Genomic DNA, 21,712 nt, shown 5'->3' with positions numbered 1-21,712 from the left:
CTGTTAATGATCCATCTATCATTTTCATTCACACAAGCCACAAATGCAATCACCTCATCTTCATAATATTTTTCCTTCATTGTAACATACAGCACTTCATCATCATGTTCATTAGAATCATCCCTATTTTCTTCTTCAATAATATAGCGTGACTTCTTTCCTTTTTCTCTGTAATCTTTGTTGTCGTCTTCTCTTCTATTCTTGTACTTATTTCCATCTCTATAATTCTTCTTCTATGTACATCTTGCAGCAATATGACCAACCTCATTGAAATTGAAACAAATGATGGTTAACTTACCTTTGAACTTGCCTTTACCTCGGTGAAATCTTCTTGCTAGTAGTGCTTCTAATTTTTCAACATCTTCCTCATTTGTATCACTATCACTAGATACATATTTTATCTTTCTCTTCTTCTTCTTCTTCTTCTTCTGCTTCACCTCATCAGAGTCCTTCAATAAAAACTTGACTTTAAATGTAGATTCAAGACTCTCAGGTTTGTAATTATCAAAGTTAGATAGCTCAAAAGTAGTGAGTCTACCTACCAGACCTTCAAGGGTTAGATCATTTTCTGGAATACATCTCAACTCTTGAATTACAGAAACTCCAATAGCATAAATAGGTAGTAATGTTCTCAAGACTTTACTTAACATAGTATTATCACCTATATGACCAGTAGGTCCTCTTATTTCACTAACAATTTCTTTTATTCAAGCAACATATTGAACAATATTCTCACCTTCTTCCATTCTGATATCATCAAACTTACCTTTGAAGCTCTCAAATTTGGCTCTTTGTACATCTTTTTCTCCTCCATAGATAGTGTGTAGGGCATCCCACATTTTCTTTATAGTGTCATAGCCTTTGATACCATCAAATTCAGCATAGCGTAGGGCTAAGGCAATCTCCAACATTTCCTGATTGTGTTCTTCCTTTTTCTTCATATCTTCATCAGTTAAGGCTCCAACTAGATCAACATGTTCCATTGTAATGGTATATTGTGCATGATCTCAAGTCATCCAAGATGTAGTTTCATCAAACTTTTCCATGCAGGAAAGTTATCTCTATTGAGCTTGTGTACTTCTCTTTTAGACATCTCAATCTTTGTACTTCTAGTACCTTGAAACTAGTCCTCTTAAGTAGATGACTCTAATACAAATTATTGGAATACTTTAGTGTAACTAGAGGGGTGGATTAGTTATCCAAGGTGCAGATGTATAAAAAAAACTTTTCACAACTTAGTGAACCCATAAAACATTCATACCCATGCATGCATCTATTAGGTAATTACTAAAACTTGAATGTTACTATCAAATCAACTTGCAGAAATGTAAAGCATGAAACACAATAGATTCATCAACACACTTGACATAATCATTTATGTGGAAACCCAATTTGAAAAAAACAACTAGTAATATGCTACTCCTTTTCACTCTTCTAAAGTGATGCCCTATGAAAGGCCAGCCCTCTTAAAGGTTACTATACACACTGTTAAATGTGACCTAGTTCAAGGATTTCAATCACCTTGTTAGAAGTGAGCCTTGTTAGACGACTTTAAGCCATTCACTTGGAATGCCACTTGATTAAAGGATTTACAAATGACTGTTAGATCAACCTTAATCCAAAGGATTTACCCTAAACTCATATAATTGTTAGAGAGTAATAGTAGAGCTTTGATCTTATACAACTTAAAACTTCTCTTGCAGATTACAAATGTATTTTTAGTCCTCAATTCTACTTGGCCTTCATACTTTGGAGCTCTGATAGCTTGTTCACCCTTCAAGAATTCATCTCCTTAAGCCTTCTTGCTTAACATTCCATTGCAGACTATTCTCTTCTTGGATTACTTGATGAAGCAAAACCCTTAACTCCTTCTCCTCCTTAGGTTCTCGCACATGACAACATTGCTTCTTGACCAAACATTCCTATAAATAGGAAATTAGGATATTTTCCCACTTATTTTCCACTATCCACTTTAGGGTTTTGGATGGGTTAGGTAGGATACAATGTATCTACCCCATATCTTGTCTTTTCTAGAAACTTCTCCTAGAATCCATTTGAATTTACATACATCAAATGTTGTGCCACTTGCTAATCAACCTAATCTTCCTCTTGGTTCATAAGTTTCAAGAAAATAAACTTGTCAGCTTAGATTCGACAAATCTTTGATCTTTAAAATAATGCAGTAGCTCAGCATTATCAATCTTTTAATACTTGGCACATATTGTGTTGCTCAGCATCAACTATAAAATCACTTAAAATCAACTAAAGTTTATTGATGCTCAGTATCAACTAAAGTTTATTGATGCTCAGTATCAACTAAACTTTACTCAACATCAACTGTCTTGCTTGGTATCCACTAGAATTTTCTTTCACTTGGCTCCAACTGACTTTCTACTCAACTTGCATTGACTTTTCTTAGCACCTACTATCCACTCAGTCAAGGTTGGCAAACAAACTTTGTGTAACTTGTTCTTCTAAACTTTCTAAGTGTAGCCAGCATTTGTTAACCTTAAGTACATCATCAATAGATCATGTCATCACTGTCTTTATATCCTTGTACTTCATTACATAATCATAACTCAACCTTTCCCCTAGGTTCTATTGTTACCTCTTATTGATCAAATCCTCTTCATCAATCAACTAAGTCATAGTACTCAAATCTTATAAGTAGTTGTCTTGCCAACAAATAGAAGGTTTGACATTGGTGACAAAACAATGATTGAAACACATAGTCTTCTTCAACAATCTCCCTCTTTCAATAATCTCTCTTAACAATGATATTTTCAATCATACCTCAACAAAGCGAAGAGGAAGCATAATTATAGAGAGAAAGAAAATGGATGATAATGAGACCTAAATCTTCATCAAGAGTTTCAGAGAGTAAGACACATAAACAAGAAACAAGAAAGGTAGCACCAAGCATATCTAGAACAACTAGTGGATTATATGCTAAGAATAGAATGTTGACTCGGTACATGATAACATCATTTTCCTCATCTTCATCATCTTCATCTTCCTCAGGTGTTGAATATGAAGGAGAATTTTATGAGGATGTGGGACTAGCTGAGGGAAAGGAAAAATTGGATCCACTCAAAGATGAAAAGAAAGAAACTATTAAAGACATCAATCTACAAGAGATCACTAGAAACGTCATTATATAATTGGCCTCTAATGTTTAATATGATCCTGGTACTTATCTCATCAACCATCTCTCCACATTGGTTGATAAGGAGGTGTAGAAGCATTGGTCGAAAAGAAGATTGAGGCCAAGAGAATGAATAGTTTGAAAGAACAAGTGGGAAAGAATTAGACCATCGTACATGAAAAAATACAAAATATAAAAGAAACCTTAAAGGCCTCAACCATGGTTATGAAGAAGACATCAAATCCACATACACTATCTCTAGATCTGGAACAAAAACTTCAGCAAGCTCAATAGGAGTTACAAAATCTAAAAGATACTTACAATGTAGTCACTAACTTTGTAATTGACTATTTGTCCAAAACTCAAGGAACATTATACTCATACATGAGATCAAGGATGAGTAGGAGAAAAGAACCATTAGGCTTATGGAAGTATAATGCTAACTATCCTTGATGACAAGCATCATCCACATGCAAGTTGCAAAAGGAAAGTAGTCATCAACCAACTCCTAGGAAAGACCATGAATGCATTAGAAAAACTCTTGGGAGACATGAAGGTGAGATCATTTCTCTTAAAAAATTTTAAACATCATGGGACACCCATCTTGCCACCATATAGGGTCAATATCAAGATGTATTCAGCAACTTATAGTCACCCTACACCCACCTCTCTCATTGATGACAAAAAGGGGAAGAATGAAATACAAAGGATGAGATACAAAAGATGGAGAACAGAAAGAGAGAAACAAAGAAGAAGAAAAATAAACAGAAAATGGAAAACCAAAGGGAGACATATCAAAGGGGGAGAATACATCACAAGGAAGGTGAAGGAAACAAACAAGGGAGAACAAGAATACATCAACTATAGAACAAAATAATACATAAATGGATAAGCACTATTAGGGGGAGCTTCTAACAAATGTCATCTATTGACATCATCTACCAATACAGGAAAAGGTATGATAACACACTTTGCAAAGAGTGGGCCTATTGGTAAAATAATATTTTTCCATCAATGTCAAAGGGGGAGATTATTAACCTCACATGCATCTTCAACAAAAATACTAAGAGAAGTGTGAAAAGTTGTCATTGATGGCCAAGAACATCTATTTGAAAAAATATGTGAGAACCAGTTAGAGTGTAATACCCCACTTGGAGATCCTTGGAACAAGGATAAATATAAGCCAATCTAATAAAAAACTTTAAAACAAATGTGGATGCACATGAAAACATCATACAAGGATCGCAATGCAACAGAAGACTAAACAAACATCCAAACACCAATGGATCTCCAAATGCCACTACTGGGAAAAAATGACAAACTATAGAAGCCACAAAATGCAATCAAATCTGAAACATCCTAAATTTGAAAGGTCAAACACTAGGGTTTGAGAGCTCTGTAAAAGGTATCCTAATCACCTCTCAAAACCTTTTGATCAAGTCAAAAAGTGCCTACTGGTTGCTCGAGTAGGTTTTCTCACAGACCTAGATGATATTTCCAAATAGACATGGGTGATACTTTACTAGTATCGTATGACATTTTTACAATGGTCATGTGATACTTTCAGGGTTTGGGCAATAAATTTTCTAAGGTTGTGTGATACTTTTCCAGTATCATATGATGTTTCTCCAATGGGCGTGTGATAATTTTCCAGTATTGTATGATATTTCTCGAATGGGTGTGCAATACTTTTTAGTATCATACGATAGAATTCCCTTAGGAATGCAATACTCTCCAATATTGTATGATATTTCTTCTTTGGGTGTGTGATACTTTACAATTATCGCCCAATGCCAGAACACTATTGCCCAAGAAAGTAAGAAATATGCTTATGAATGAATAAAATGGAAGAGATGGTGTTAGGACCTCCACATTAGGGAGTATTGGATCCACTAATTGAAGCTTAGACACTCAAATACAAGAGAAGCATGACAGAACCACAATAAACCATCTAAGCCATAGTGGTATAAGATAACTTATAGAAAGCAACATTGCAATGTATGAAAACAACTAAACTCTTGCACGATTACTCCCAACCCTAATAGCATCATGAGATGCGTAACATCCCAAACTATCAACTAGATAGTCAGAGTTGTCTTATGAGGATGTCACTACTACAATGTAATAACATCATAAGAACAAGAACATCTAATCATGCTAAACCAATAAGCAATAGATTTTTGTAATAAGTAAATCACATCATCTAACCATATGCTAACATCAAAATAAATGAATGTTTCAAGTAAAATAACATCATTTAAACATAATATCCAAGAATTCCAATTAAAGCATAAATCAGAAGAGAAACATACTCCAGAAACCCGAAGTACTAAGCAAAATCAAGAACTAGTTGCATTGGGATAATAGACCATCTATGTACACCAATCCCTATCAGTGGAATAAGTAGCTACACCTCCAAACCACATGAAATCCATAGGTCCACTCCCACATTTATGATGATGGAGATAATGATCCAACCAAAAAAAATATAAAGAAAATGTTCATGGCTAACACTCACACCAAACAGTAAAGAGGACTACAACCAAGATCATGAGACAATGCAAGTACAATAGGTCTTGGTCAAGCACTCAATGGGTCAACTATGTGGGGACTCACTGGAGACTAAATCACTTGGCATTGGATATCCCAAGCTAGTATCATGTGGTATCAACTCCCCAATGGAAGGTGCACACACTATGTCCTCAGGTCACCTCTAGGTGCTCACAATGAAGTGTCCTCAGGTGAACTCTGGGTTCTCACAAACATTTTATTATCTTAAATTTATTACCCAATTAAATCATTTAGTTATCACTTAATTAACCCTTCTTTACACCAACCTAGTAAATAGTCACCAAGGTTGTGGTACAAGCGCCTCCATGATGCTATCCTACCCTACCCATACTCATCTAATGATGAGTTCTCATATGCATGTATACTCCCAACCCAACCCTAAATGAACATAACTCCACTAAAATACAACTGAGAGTTTGGACCTTGCAAGTCACCTGATAAATGTATGTGGATGTGCTCATGTGTGGGTGCACCACTATTATGAAGATCATAACACAAGGGTTGGATGATAACACAAGCAAAATAACACTGGACGAAATACAAGCTTGGGAGAACATATGCAACATGCATCTCAATGCAACATAAAAGTGCAATAGTGGTCTTACTAACATTCTATGGATAATCCAAGTCCATGACCAACATCATGCCAAGAAAACCTGAGAAAATTAGGTAGCACACAAGTCGAGGTAAAACTACCAAAACTAAGAAACTTCGATATTAAAACCCATTTGATCTTATGGCACAAAAGCCATGAAAATTCAATAAAATTCAATTTCATACACTGCATGCAAAAATTTCTAGAATAATGGTGCAAAACCCCAAACCCTCATCTTGAAAATCAAGAAAATGTTCATACTCATCGAACTAGGTAGAGCTAACAATCAAAAATGGAGAGGAACACTATTTATCAGCTTCCTAACATACAACTACTAGAAATGGAACTAAAAAAAGAGCTGAAACATAAAAATAGGAGAGCCCTACATGACAACCAAAAGGGAAAAAATAGGAATCGGCACAATAAAATAAATAGCCCACAGAAGCTATTGAAAGTTCATGGCAAAATAAGGTCTCCCCAAGCTAGATCCAACAAGACTAGTCTCACAAAAATCCCATACCCATAGATCCTATAATGAATAGAAATACAATCTTCCAGAAGAGGATTTTGGACAAAGCTCTCAATTTTCTAATTTCCAAAACTGAGAAGTGAGGAATAACTTTCCTCTTAGGATACTTATTCACTTTTCAAGTGAATAATTTATTAGGGTAAATAATCAAGTAACCTAGTTAAATCCCAAATCAACCCAAATGAAAATGGGCTATTCCAAGTAATTGGAATTCATCTATGGAAAATTTGTCAAAAATTAAAATTAATTAAAATCAAACCCAAAAACAGTTAAACCAAAATCACAGGATTTCTTAATAACTTTTGCAACAATGCAAACATCTAAATGCATAGACAGGCTCATAGATCTAATCACATAATTTAAATGAGTTTGGATTTATTAAATTATCAGAAGGTTTAGTTTAAACAATAAGATATGATATGTCAACCATACAGGGACAACATTGGTAAACTATGAACAATTAAATCACTAACTCCATTTATCAGTGGTAGGGATATAAATCTTGCATACTAAAACACATGATCAAGTGCAATTTCATATAATAACATAGCCACACCAATAAATGCATTAAATAACTTAATTTAACCATTTATTTAATTATACTAAATTAATCCATTTACATCACTCACATTCGCATATAACATAACAAAGTGAGAATGAACTAAATAACCATAACATCAAATCCAACATACAACATAATAAGAGGAATCTCCAAATACCAAATAACCAGATATCATCATAAAACATACTATCATCTCAAAATGGCATCATCATGCAAATATGATCAATTGAATAGCATACTAATCTAACATCCATGATACTGGAAATCAAAGTATAATATCTGAACTCAGGTCATCTCAAATGTAAAGATAACATGAGTAACAAGTATCTCTTAGATCAAAATATAACAAGGTATAGACTGGAAACACAAGACGAACTACATCCTCCCCCACTAGGCATGAGTTTACTTCTAGAAGCCTACAAAAAGATAGGGTTACAAATCTCTCAACCGTGTAGCATCTTCCCAAGTAGCAGAAGTCTCATAACTTGAGTCCCACTAGACCCTTACCTGCTCTATGTCCCAACCTCTCAAAGTCAGTCTCTAATTCTAAAGGATACAAATGGGCTCGAAAGAAAGTTTCTCATCCTCCACCTATAAAGCATCACAATCAAGAACATGGGTCACATTGAGAATATATTGTCTCAAAACAAAAACATGAAAAACATCATGGATGCGTGATAGACTAAGTGACAACTCTAGTTGATAAGTAATAGGACCGATCCTCTCGAGGATTTCAAATGATCTAAAAAAATGTGGTGCCAACTTAGAGCCTTTCCCATAATAGATGGGGCTCTTCATCAAATGCACTCTGAAAGATACCCTGTCACCAATAGAAAAGTGATGATCCAACCTATGGGCATCTGCATACTTCCTCTGCCTATCCTAAGCAATAACTAAAAGATCTCTAATACAACCAAACTGCTACTCCATATCCTAAAGCATCTCTAGACCCATAAGTACTTGGTCCTCCAAACAATCCCAACTCAAAGGGGTACATCATGGTCTACCACAGAAGGCCTGAAAAGGTGACATGCCAAGAGAACTATGATACCCATCATTATACACAAACTCAACAAGGTGTAAATAATCCTCCCACTTCACCTACATGTCCATCACATACATGTGAAGCATATCTTCTAGAACCTAGTTCACTCTCTTTGCTTGACCATTGGTCTCTCAATGATAAGTTGAACTAAAATTGATTTGCATGCCCAATGCATGCTAGAGTGACATCTTTAGTGCTAAAGTAAACATTGGAACTCTATATGAAATAATCAAATGAGGGATCCCATGCAATTGAACAATATCTTCAAAGAAAACATGCGCTATAGAAGAAGTTGTGTAGGATGTCCTCATGGGTGAAAAATGTGCTACCTTGGAGAACTTTGTTGGATAAAATTGTCTAATTGTGTGTTGCTTTTGATGCTACAAAAATGTCATATCAAATATCAGTCTATACTTACCAAGATCACTTGGTTAGCAAGATAGTTTCTCTTGTCTACTAAGCATTCCTGGAGATTACTCTATGAAGACAATGTCTATCAAGCTAACTCAGGTATTGAAGGAGATTACAGTAGAAAGCAGTGTTAATCGAGCTCTCATGGTTAATGAAGGAAATTTGGTTAGAGTTAGTGTTCATTGAGTTTACTTGGTTACCAAAGGAATTTTGCAAGTTTGTAGTGTCAACCAAGCATTTTTTGGTCAACATAGGAAATCATTTTAGGATCAGTGTTTACTGAGCAAGGTCAGCCAATGAAGGATTTTGTTGATTTGAAGTTTAATTATTTTAAGTATTGTTCCCAGCCAACTGAGGTGATGATTATTGGTCATTGCAAGTTTTGAATAAGTTGACTTGATAATCTATATGGTATATATGAAAGGTCAAGTTGAGTTTCTAAAGTATGAGCGAGTATGCAAGTGTATTGATTGATGAAGAAGGAAAGTGTGAGCAAACTTGAAGGATGGTCAGATATCCTTAAGGAGTAGCAAAGTTATATTCGATAAGGAAGGATCTAGCATTATGTAGAACAAAGATCTATAATTAGCAAATTCAAATGCATATCATTCAGGTCATTTCATTGTTACTTTCTTACCATTGTAGCAGTGATTCCAAAATCTCTTAACAGTTTAACAGCTAGTTGTAAATCCTCTAACAAGGTGATAGTTCTATTGAATTTTTCTAAAGACCTCTTGCAATGCCACTCCTAATAGGGTGATTAAATCCTCTAACAAGGTCACACCTAACAATGTGTTTTGTAACCTTTAACCAAGTTGGCTCCTGACAGGGCTCACTTTAGAAGAGTGAAAATCAGTAGCTAGTTACTTGGTGGTTTTTCCCATATTGGATTTCCATGTTAAATCTAGTGTCTCATGTGTTCATTTTTTATGCTTGTAATTTAATCACTATGAATGTTTAAGATTTTTTAAAGTATAACATACATTACATTTACCAAGTTACAGCATATTTCTGTATGTTTACTGAATGATAGTAGTAAGTAGTTTTGTTGACATCTAAGGGATCTATGGGAATGTTTTTGTGCTAGCTGATTCACCCCCCGCCTCCCCCCCTCCCTCAATTACTCCATCTATATTTCCAACAACTGTTATCATAGCATTTGGTGCTTGTAGGAAAGGTTTCAAAGACCTAAGCTAAAGATCAAGATGTTTTACAAGAGAGAAATTCTAAAGCTTAATAGAGAAAACTTTTCAACATGGAAGGGACTGATGAGACTTCATCTGGCTTCCATTAGTGATTCAAGGTGCAAATATCTTGATGAAGAATACATAACTCTTAGTGGTACACTATCTGTTGGAGATATTACTAAGAAAAAGAACCATAACACCATGATGATAGATATTGCATCTACTCTTAGCTATGAGGAATTTGATGATATCAAGGACTACAAAACTACTTTTGAAATGTGGAAAAAACTTAAGGACATCTATGGTGGTGATGAAAATGTGAGGAGAGCCAAAGCAAAAAGCCTTAGAGGACAGTTTAATCACATGAGAATGAGAGAATAAGAAAATGTTGCCAAATATGTGGAAAGAATCAAAGCCAGTGTCAATGCAGTCAAAGAATCTGGAGGAGAAATCAAGGAAGAAACTATTGTAAGTAGATTTCTCAGAACATTGCTTCCTATCTATGCAATTAGAGTATCTTCTATTCAAGATAGAAGATGTGAGACAAATCATAAGATAACTTTGGATACCTTAGTGGGAAGATTGACAACATTTGAACTAGATAATTATGACAATTACGTTCCAGCTTCCAAGAATATTGAATATGCATTTGAGGCCAAGCTTTCACTTAAGGAGAAAGGCAAGAAAATAAAGGACATTCAGTCAGAAAGTGAAGAAGAATCAGAAGAAAATTCTGATAGTGACCTAGAAGTTGTTGAAGGTCTACTTGCAAGGAAATATTCTAGAGGTAGAGGAAAATACAAAAGTAAAGTTCCCTTAATCTATTTTTCATGTGAAGAGGTTGGTCATATTGTTGCTAGGTGCCCAAATAAAGATAAGGATGAAAAGAAGAGTCACAAGTACAATGGCAAGAAGGATTTTAGAAATCACAAATCATTCAAGGAAAAAGGTAAGAAGACTTGTTTTATGGCTAAAGATTCTAATAATAGTGAAGATGAAATAGTTTACATTGTTGTAAAAGATGAATCTGATGATGAAGAAGATAAGATGGCACGTATCTCTCATGTGAGAAAAAATGATACATGGATCATAGATAGTGGATGTTCACATCATATGACTAGTGACAAAACAAAGTTTGAACATTTTGAAGACTATGATGGTGGTAGTGTAAGGTTTGGAAATAATGAACCTTGTTGCATAAAAGGGAGAGGCTAAATCTCACTTACCAAAGAACTTGTATGTGACAATGCCTATTGGGTTGAAGGACTAAAACATAATCTATAGAGTGTGGCATAGCTAATAAACATTGGATTCAAGGTGAAATTCATGCATGGCAAGGCAAGACTGCTAGATGACAAAGGAAAATTGATTGGATCAAGCAAACAAACAAAAGTTAACTTGTTTCATCTTGATCTTGGTGATTGCTCATGTTTTATTGCTCAAGTTGAAGAAATTTGGTTATGGCACAGAAGGTTATGTCACATAAATTTTGATAATATGATGAAAATAAGAAAATTCAAAAAAGTGAGAGGCATTCCTAGTTTGAAGAAACCAAATGTTGGTTTATGCAGGAATTGTCAAATTGGCAAAATGGGAAAGACTAGTTTTAAAAGAAAAAATTATCAATCTAAAGATATCTTGGAAATTGTGCATACTAATTTGTGTGGACCTATTGGAATAAAAATCTATACTGGAGAAAAATTCTTTATTCTTTTTGCTGATGACTATTCAAGAATGATGACTATTATGTATCTTAGAGAAAATTTAGAAGCATTTGAGAAATTCAAATGATATTTGGCAAGAGTAGAGAAAGAAACAAGGAAAAGACTGAAATGCTTAAGATCAGATAGAGGTAGTGAATTCATCTCCAATGAATTCAATAAATTTTGCATTGAAAGAGGAAGCAAAAGACAGGTATCAGCTCCTGGAACTCCCAAGCAAAATGGAATCACTAAAATGAGAAATAGATCCATCATGGATTATGCAAAAACTTTGATGATTGAAAAGAACATTGCTATCAGATACTGGAAGGAAGCTATCAGCACTATAGTTCATACCTTAAACCAAGTACAGTTGAAGAAGGACTCATTTAAAACTCCCTATGAGCTATGGTATGGCTATAAACCCAATGTAAGTTACCTGAAAGTATTTGGAAGTAAATGTTATATCTTGAAGGAATCTAGAAAAGACAAATTTGATGTGAAAGGTGATGAAGGTATATTCTTAGGATATTCTTGCAAGAGTAAGGCATATAGATGTTTGAATATGTCTACTCATAAAATCATAGAAAGTGCACATGTGAGAATTGATGAGTTTGCAAAAAGGACTGAAGAAGAAAGCAAAAAAGAACTAGAAGACTACAAGAGATTTGTTTACATTGAACCTGATACATTGCCAAACACATCTGTCAATAAGGAGACTTCAACTCTTGAGTCTTCCTCAATCATTGAGTTGCAAGAAGTTCAAACTAAGTCATAGTCTGAAGCTACTAAGCCAATGCCTACCGAGTCTGAAGGACCCAAGCCACAGATAGAACAACCAGAGCCAGAAGTTGAAATTCAAAATGAAGAAAGTGGAATTCAATCAAAAGGAAAAGAAACTATATTGGCCAAATATGTCAAGAGGCATCATGCACCAGACCAGATTATTGGAGATAAATCAGAAGGTAATATGACAAGAAGTAAGCTAAAAGGTACATGTTTACTTGCTGATTTTGAACCTAGAAATTTTAAAGATGCATTGGAAAATGAAAATTGGATTGAGGCTATAAATGAAGAAATTGAGCCAATAGAGAAGAACAAAACCTGGACTCTTGTACCTAGGCCTAAAGATAAAAATGTGATTGGAACAAAATGGGTATTCAGGAATAAGTTGAATGAAGATGGTAAGGTATCAAGAAACAAAGCTAGATTGGTATGTAAAGGCTACTCTCAAGAAGAAGGAATTGATTATGGTGAGACTTTTGCTCTTGTTGCAAGATTAGAAGGTGTCAAGACCTTACTTCCATATGCAACACATAAAGGATTTAAGGTATATCAGATGGATGTTAAATCTGCATTTCTCAATGGTATTCTTGATGAAGAAGTCTACATTGAACAACTAAAAGGTTTTGTTGATCCAGACAGAAGGGACATGGTCTACAAATTACACAAAGCATTGTATGGTCTAAAACAAGCTCCTAGAGCATGGTATGAGAGGTTGCACAACTACCTTACATAGATTGGTTTCCAAAGAACTAATGATAATAGTAGTTTGTACATCAAGGAAGGGCCAGATAACAAGATAGTATTGACAAAAATATTTGTGGATGATACTTTATTTATAGGGAATGATGATCTATGCAAAGAATTTTTAGAGAAAATGAACAAAGAGTTTGAAATGTCTATGTTTAGTGAGATTAAATTCTTTGTTGGCTTGTAGATACAGCAGAGCAAGAATGGTATCTATATTACTCAATCTAAGTATATCAAGGAGATACTCAAGAAGTTTGGAATGGAAGATTGTAAACCAATTGGAAACCCCATGTGTACTAGATTAAAGCTTACCAAAGATGATAATTCAAAAGAGGTAGATCAGACCTTATATAGATCAATGATTGGAAAGTTACAGTATGTGGTTCATACAAGAGCTAACATTGCTCTTGCAGTTGGTATAGTAGCAAGATTCTTAGCTAAACTTAGAGAAAATCATATGATGGCAATCAAAAGAATCTTGACATATTTGAAATGTACTAAAGACTATGGTCTATGGTATAAACTTGGAGGAAATCTAGACCTAAAAGTGTTTACTAATGCTGATTGGGTTGGAAATCTTGATGACAAAAAAAATACAAGTGGTGGAGCATTTTTTCTCGAAAAAAGATTGGTATCTTTGACAAGTAAAAACAAAAATTGCACATCCCAATCTACAACAGAGATAAAATATGTTGCAGCAGTAGTGAATTATTCTAATATTGTTTGGTTTAAACAGTTGTTGGAAGGTATGAAGGTTGAGATCAAAGAACCAGTTGTAATGTTTTGTGATAATACAAGTGCAATTAACATATCTAAAAATCTAGTGATGCATTCCAAAACCAAGCATATTTCTATAAAATATCATTTTGTCAGAGAATTAGTGCAAGACAAAGAGATTAGATTGGAATATGTCCATACAAAAGAATAGATTGTAGACATATTTACCAAGCCATTACCTAAGGATGCATTCTTGTATCTAAGAGGTAAGCTAAGGGGTCATTCCCCTATTTGAAGCTCACTAAGTAAAGCCTTAGTGATGCATCAATAGGAACCAAGTTAAAGATCAATCAGTTGATGCTACATAATCAAGAGAACATTGCATATGAATCACTAGTCAAGGTACATTGATACTCATTTGGTATGTGTTGTCTTTGGCATGTGTTGTCAAAGAGAGAGATTAATATCATATCTTTTTGAAATTTGTATGAGGGAGAGTTTACTATCTTTCTAAAATTTGTTTGGAGAAGAAGCTACATAATTCCTTCACAAAGGGGCATTATTGAATTAGAGAAGTTTGTGGTATAAAATCTAAGAGGGAGAAACTTTCTATCAGAGAAAATCTTGTTTTCAAATTTCATTGTGCTATGACTTGTTTTGTTGCCATCAATGCCAAAGATGGATATTGTTGGATACAAATGTCTAATTGTGTGTTGTCTTTGATGTTACATAAATGTTATATTAGCTATCAGTCTATGCTTACTAAGCTCACTTGGTCAGCAAGATAGTTTCTCTTGTCTACCAAGCATTTCTAGAGATTAATCTATGATGACAGTGTCTACTAAGCTAACTCGAGCATCGAAGGAGATTCCAGTAGAAAGTAGTGTTAACCAAGCTCTCATGGTTAATGAAGGAAAGTTGGTTAGAGTTAGTGTTTACTAAGTTCACTCGGATGTCAAAGGATTTTTGCAAGTTTGCAGTGTTAACCAAGCATCGGTTGGTCAACACAGGAAATCATTCCAAGATCAGTGTTTACCGAGTAGGGTCGGCCAATGAAAGATTTTGTTGATTTGAAGTTTAATTATTTTAAGTATTGTTTCTAGCCAATTAAGGTGATGATTATTGGTCATTGTAAGTTGTAAATGAGTCAACTTGATAATCTAGATGGTATATATGAAAGGTCAAGTTGAGTTTCTAAAGTATGAGAGAGTATGCAAGTGTATTGATTGATTAGGAAGGAAAGTGTGACCGAACTTGAAGGATGGTCAGATATCCTTGAGGAGTAGCAAAGTTATATTTGACCAAGAAGGATTGAGCATGAAGCAGAATAAAGATTTGTAACTAGAAAATTTAGATGCATATCATTCAGGTCATTTCATTGTTTCTTTCTTACCATTGTAGCAATGATTCCAAAATCTCTTAACAGAGTTGGTTTAATAGCAAGTTGTAAATCCTCTAACAAGGTGACAATTCTATTGAATTATTCTAAAGACCTCTTGCAAGGCCACTCCTAATAGGGTGATTAAATCCTCTAACAAGGTCACACCTAACAATGTGTTTTGTAACCTTTAACTAGGTTGGCTCCTAATAGGGCTCATTTCAAAAGAGTGAAAATCAGTAGCTAGTTACTTGGTGGTTTTTCCCATATTGGGTTTCCCCATTAAATCTAGTGTCTCATATGTTCATTCTTTTATGCTTGCAAGTTAATCACTATGAATGTTTAAGATCTATTAAAGTATAACATACACTACATTTATCGAGTTACAACATTTTTCTATATGTTTATCGAGTGATAGTAGGAAGTAGTTTTGTTGACATCTAAGGGATCTGTGGGAATGTTTTTGTGCTAATTGATTCACACCCCCCCCCCCTAGTTACTCCATCTACATTTCCAACAAACTTAACCACTATCACCATGATACAATCATGTCTTCATTATGACATGGCAAAATTGTGATGAAATCAATAGATATGGTATCCCATTCCCACTCTAGAATGGTATGCAGCTGTAAAAGACCCATCAGATGTTGATGCTTTGCCTACACTCTCTGGCACCAAATACATTGAGCAACAAAATTAGCAACATTGTGCCTCATCCCTGTCTAATAGAAAAACTATTTAAGATCGGCATGCATCTTCTTGATGTTGAGATGTATGGAATATGATGCACGATGTGCTTCCAACAAAACCAAGGTACAAAGACCATCAAATAGTGGTACATAGATATGCCCCAAGTATCAGAGTAGTCTATTGGACTCAAGCAAATAACCTTAAAATATCCCCTCAAGGGTACGTCTAGACTTGATCTCTACCCTCACCTCCTAATACCATGTGTCACTAGGCAAGGTCTCTAAGATATGGACTCACAAATCCACTCCTAATGACAAGAATGATATCTCATGTCACCACCTACTCAAGGCATCCATGATGACATTCTCTTTCCCTTTAATGTAGTAAAAATCAAAATTATACTCGCACAAGAACTCCTTCCAGTAACACTATCATGCATTCAAGTTTGGCCAAGTAGAAATATACTACAAGCTCCTATGATTGCTATGCAACTGAAACCTATGTCCCAAAATGAAATGCCTCCAACAAAAAGGAGTATACACTACGATTGCAAGTTCTAAATCATGAGTGGGGTAGTTGAGCTCATGGTCCTTGAGTTTTCTAGACTCATACATAATTACATGACCATCTTGCATCAACACCACACCCACACCATCCAATGAAGCATCAGTGCAAACTATAAAATTTCCTACAATATTAGGCACTACAAGGACTAGTGCACTGGTCAAACACTTCTTAAGAGAAATGAATGTTACCTCACACTAGTTTGACCAGACATACTTCTTCCCTTTCTACTAAAGAGAAGTGATGGGATGAGCTACTCATGAAAAAACCTTCATGAAGTGATGGTAATAGCCTACCAATCCCATGAAACTATGAACCTCAGAAACATTAGTAGGTACTAGTCAATCCATGATAGCTCATATTTTGTCTAGATCCACCACACTACCATCATCAATGATGATATGCCCCAAATACTTCACCTCTGATTGGAAGAGTCCACATTTACCCAAGTTGTCATATAGCTGATGATCTCACAAGCACTACATCACTTGGTGTAAATGGACCACGTGTTCCTCTATACTCTTAGAATAGATCAATAATTCATCCAAGAAAACAATGACACATCAATCAAGGTACATGAGAAATACTTCATGCATCAAATTCACAAACACTGATGGCACATAGTTAACCCAAATGGTATAATTGTGAACTCATAATACCCATATCATGTACAAAAGGTTATCCAATAAATTTCAACCTCTTAAATATGAAGTTTATGGTATCCCAACTTAAGATAAATCTTTGAGAACACTCGCACTCCCTTCATCTAATCAAACAAGTCATCTATCCTCGACAAAGTATATGATTCTTCACCATCACCTTATTCAACTATCGGTAATCAATGCATAAACACAAAGATCCATCTTTTTTCTTCATGAAGATGACTGGTGCACCCCACGGGGATACACTAGGATGAATATGGCCCTTGGCCAATAATTCCTTCAACTGTAATCTAAGCTCACTCAAATCTTGAGTAGTCATGTGATAAGGAGCTCATCATATTGGTTCCACTCCTGGTATGAGATTGATCCAGAAATCAATGTCACGTTGTAGTGGCATGCTTGGTATCTCATTAAGAAACATGTTTGCATACTTACAAAGGAGTGGATGATCATCAAGTGTCACCATATAGTTCTCAGCCTTCTCAAGATCATTGACAAAGACAACAAACATCTAATATCCCTTCCAAACACTCTTCTTCAGCTAATTACCTAAGATCATTCAAAGTGAGACTGGTCTTTAGACCTCTAAAAGCTCCACCTGCCCACCTATGTCATCAACACATTGTACTGACTTATGGTGATAATCTATATTCGCCTGATGGGAAGCTAACTATTCCATTTCCAACACAATGTCATATGATTCCTACGATAGGATACAAAGATCCACTGTGGCGGTGAAGGTACCCAAGTTCAAGCTATAACCACTGACCAAGGAGTCTATATCGACTTTCAATCCTATGGCTAACTCAACTTGCCATCTATCAACCTAATGTGTTGTCACTAGCCCACATCATTGAACAAGAGATGATGAAATAAAAGAATTTGAAACACCTAAGTCAAATAATATTGAAGATCAAATACCATGTAACGTACCTATAGCCTCACCTACAATACCTTGGTGCTCATCTTGATGGTTATCAACTGCTACAAATACTCAATGAGCTCTACCTACATCTCCCATAGTAGGCTCTGATATGGCTACACCTCTACTAGGTCCTAAAGATTTCTAAATAGGACACTTCACTAATTTATGGCCAAGTTGGCCACAAGAATAACATTCTCCTACAAATTTGTATCTAGATCCATGTGTTAGTTTGTGGTGACTGATCAGGAAAGTACTATACATAGTTCATAAATTCTTAGGGGCTCGAGCCATTGCCCCAAAAAAAAAAAATTGGTACTATTCGTAGATTCACCATTCATAGATTTTCCACTAAAGTAATGCCTAATTTATGGCCAACATGTAGTAACCCTAAAGCAGTTTAATACTTGTATAAAAGAGCTTAGGGTTAGGGTTGTTTCATAATGGTGATGCGAAATACGTTCTTGCGGCAGTATTGAGTTGTAAGGGATTACAGATTGTAATCAGGTTGTAATCATTAGATCGTAATAATATCAGACTTCTTGTTTGGTGGTGGACGTAGCTCAAGGATTGGGTGAACCACATTAAATCTTGGTGCCTTTTGTTCTTTTCTATGTGATCTATTATTTTCTATTATTGGTTATATTTGCATGTAATTGTTATTTATGTTTGTGGTTTAATCCTAACAAGTGTTATCAGAGCGAGGTTTTTTTTTCAGTTATCCTCTCTAGAAAAGTCTCATAGCTAAGTGGGAGTCTCATGGTTGAGTGGGAGTGATGCCAAATGAGGACAAGCTGAGGCTTGATAGGTTTAACAAGCAGAAATTTCAATTATGGAAGATGCAAATGGAAGACTATCTTTATCAAAAGGATTTATGGAAGTTGTTGGAAGGCCAAGAAAAGAATCAAAGATCTATCTCAAATGATGAATGGGATCTTTTAGACAGAAAGGCACTTAGAAGCATTCAATTATGCTTGGCACCATTAGTGGCATTTAATATTACAAAAGTGAAGATGATAGAAGAATTGATGCAAACCCTAGCAAAACTATATGAAAAGCCCTCTGCTTCAAACAAGGTATTTATCATGAAGCATTTATTTAATATGAAAATGGTAGAAGGTGGATCTATTACAGGTCATTTAAATGAGTTTAATACTATTACTAGTCAGTTATCTTCTGTAGGTGTCAATTTTGATAAAGAAATTAGGGCTCTCTTGATTTTGTGCTATTTGCCTGAAAGATAGAATGGTTTGGTAATGGCTATGAGTAACTTTGTTCCAGGATCTAGTACCCTAAAATATGATGATGTGATTGGTGTTGTTTTGAGTGAAGAAACTTGTAGGAAAATCTTAGGTGGATCTACGTTAGGAAGTGCTTTGAATGCACAAAGTAGGGGTAGAATGATTGAGAGAGGAAGTAACTCTGGAAACTATGGGAAATCAAGAGGAAAATCAAAGGGGAGGAGGTCTCAATCGAGAGGACCCAGTGACTGTTGGTACTATGGGAAACCAGGTCATAAAAAGAAAGATTGCTGGAATCGAAAGAAAAATGAAGGAGATAAACTAGATGGAGACAAGGAGGAAAATGTGGTAAGTAACAAATATGAAGAGGATGCTTTGCTTCTATCTTTAGAAAGTGTTGATGATTCATGGGTTTTAGATTCTGGTGCTTCATTTCATGCTACACCTCATAGAGGTTATTTCATTGATTATGTCCAAGGGGATTTTGGACTTGTTTATTTGGGGGATAATGAACCCTGTTAGATTGTTGGAAAGGGAAAAATTAAGATTAAGTTACAGAATGGGAATCATTGGCTACTACATGAGGTAAGACATGTTCCAAGGCTGAGTAGGAATTTAATTTTAGCAGGGCAACTTAGTAATGAGGGTTGTGTAGTTACTTTTAACGATAAAAATTGGAAGGTTTCAAAAGGTTCCCTTGTAGTAGCAAAAGGTGTGAAACTAGGCACGTTATATCTTTGTACAGGTCATATTGTTCCTTCTACTTTAATTGTTTCAGAGAAAAATGAATATTCAGAAACAATTACTACAGTTGAGCAGGGAGAACAAATAGCTACTGTAAATTCTAATAGAGCGTTGTGGCACAATAGACTTGGGCACATGAGTGAGAAAGGTATGTAAGTACTTCATTCAAAGAAAGTTTTACCAGGTCTAAAATGTGTTAATATGGATTTCTATGAAAGTTGTGTGTATGGAAAACAAAAGAGAGTAAGTTTTGTAAAGATTGGGAAGGAAAACAAAAAAGGAAAAATTAGAGCTTGTGCATGCCGATGTATGGGGACCAGCTCAAGTATCTTCCCTTGGTGGCTCTCACTATTATGTTACATTTATTGATGACACAATTAGAAAAGTATGGGTGTATTTCCTTAGACAAAAATCTGATGTATTTCAAACTTTTAAGAAATGGAAATGCTTGGTTGAAAATGAGACTGATAAGAAATTAAAATGTCTCAGATCTGATAATGGTGGTGAGTATTGTAGTCATGAATTTGAAGACTATTGCTCCACTAATGGTATTCATAGACAGAAAATTGTTCCAAATACTCCACAAGAAAATGGAGTGGCTGAACTTATGAATAGGACTATAATGGAATGTGTAAGCAACATGAGGTTGCATGATGGGTTGCCCTTACACATGTGGGCAGAGGCTGTCAATACTACTATATATTTGATTAATAGAGGTCCCTCTACTCCTTTGGGTTGTGGTATTCTAGAGGAAGCATGGACTGGTAAGAAGGTGAGTTATTCTTTTCTCAAAACTTTTGATTGCGAAGCATTTTCTTGCATAGATTTTAAAAATAGAACCAAGCTGGAAGCTAAGCCAAAAAAATGTGTATTTGTTGGATATGGCATTAATGAATTTGGTTATAGGCTTTGGGATTTTGAAAATCATAAAATTGTAAGAAGCAGGGATGTCATATTCAATGAGAAAGTGTTGTACAAAGATCTATTGTAGCAACATGAGAATAAAGAAGATGATTATGTAGTGCTAGATGATACTCCAAAACCTGATGTTCCAGCCATTCCTCATGATGTGCAACAACCACAACAAAAAATACCACACACAATGATGAATGTTAGATGATCAACAAGGAAAATCAGACCTCCACAAAGATGTTCTCCCTCTTTGTATTCTATTTTATTTTCTGATGCTAGTGAACCTAAAAGTTATGATGAAGTTGTGTAGGTGGATACTAAGATTCAATGGGAGTGTGCAATGAAAGCTGAAATGGACTCTTTGTTGAAGAATAAGACATGGGATTTGTGTAAGTTGCCTATAGGTAAAAAAGCTTTACAAAATAAGTGGGTTTACAGGTTAAAAGAAGAGGATGGAGGTAAGAAAATATTTAAAGCCAGGTTAGTTGTAAAAGGATTTGCACAGAAAAAGGGAATTGATTTTGATGAGATATTTTCTCCTGTTGTTAAGATGACTTCTATCCATACTATTTTAAGTCTTGTGGCTACTAAAGATTTTCATT

Source organism: Cupressus sempervirens, chromosome 10 (genome assembly GCF_028749045.1).
Source record: "Cupressus sempervirens isolate cs-2001-9-10 chromosome 10, ASM2874904v1, whole genome shotgun sequence".
NCBI lineage: Eukaryota > Viridiplantae > Streptophyta > Pinopsida > Cupressales > Cupressaceae > Cupressus > Cupressus sempervirens.
This window is presented reverse-complemented; position numbering follows the sequence as displayed.